Source organism: Sturnira hondurensis, unplaced genomic scaffold, assembly GCF_014824575.4.
Source record: "Sturnira hondurensis isolate 20B ecotype Veracruz unplaced genomic scaffold, ASM1482457v3 Scaffold0006799, whole genome shotgun sequence".
In the NCBI taxonomy this organism is placed as follows: Eukaryota; Metazoa; Chordata; class Mammalia; order Chiroptera; family Phyllostomidae; genus Sturnira; species Sturnira hondurensis.
In genome coordinates this window covers 572,552-573,097 of record NW_028079430.1, presented here as the reverse complement: position 1 = coordinate 573,097, position 546 = coordinate 572,552, and positions in this window count along the sequence as shown.

The window sequence follows — 546 nt, the reverse complement described above, 5'->3', positions numbered from 1 at the left end:
CTTCCGAGAGATTGGCTCCATCCATGCGTGTGCAGCCTGCCCTTCGTCTGTTGTGCCTGCCCTTGGTGTCCTTAACCGTGACCGTAGACCTGGTTTTCATCGGCTGTCTTCACCGTGTGTCCTGGTCTGTGCAGAGAGAGAAGAGTGAGCCTCGTTGTTACGTACGTTAGAATAACGCCCGGCAGCATCTCATCCTGGCGTGTGTGCCAGCAAGTTTAGAGAACCTCGGCTACAGGCCTGGAGGCAGAAGGCTGGGCGCCCGCCCACTGTCCATGCTGCGTGGGCATGACCCGTGGTCTAGGCAGAGGGGGAAAGGAAGAGGGGTAACATCTGTATTCATTACATCGAGGAAGATGTTGGTCTCTGGTTAATGACCAAATATTTATCAGTCTCTCTCAGGAAATGCTCCTTACTTGGAATTTATTCTCCCAAAATGGGAGCTTGGGATGCAAGTGAAGGATTGACTTGGAAAGTCCTGAGGCGTCACTTTTCCACACACAAGGGCTGATGGGCCCCTGCGTTGGGTGAGACGGAGCCGGCCTGGCT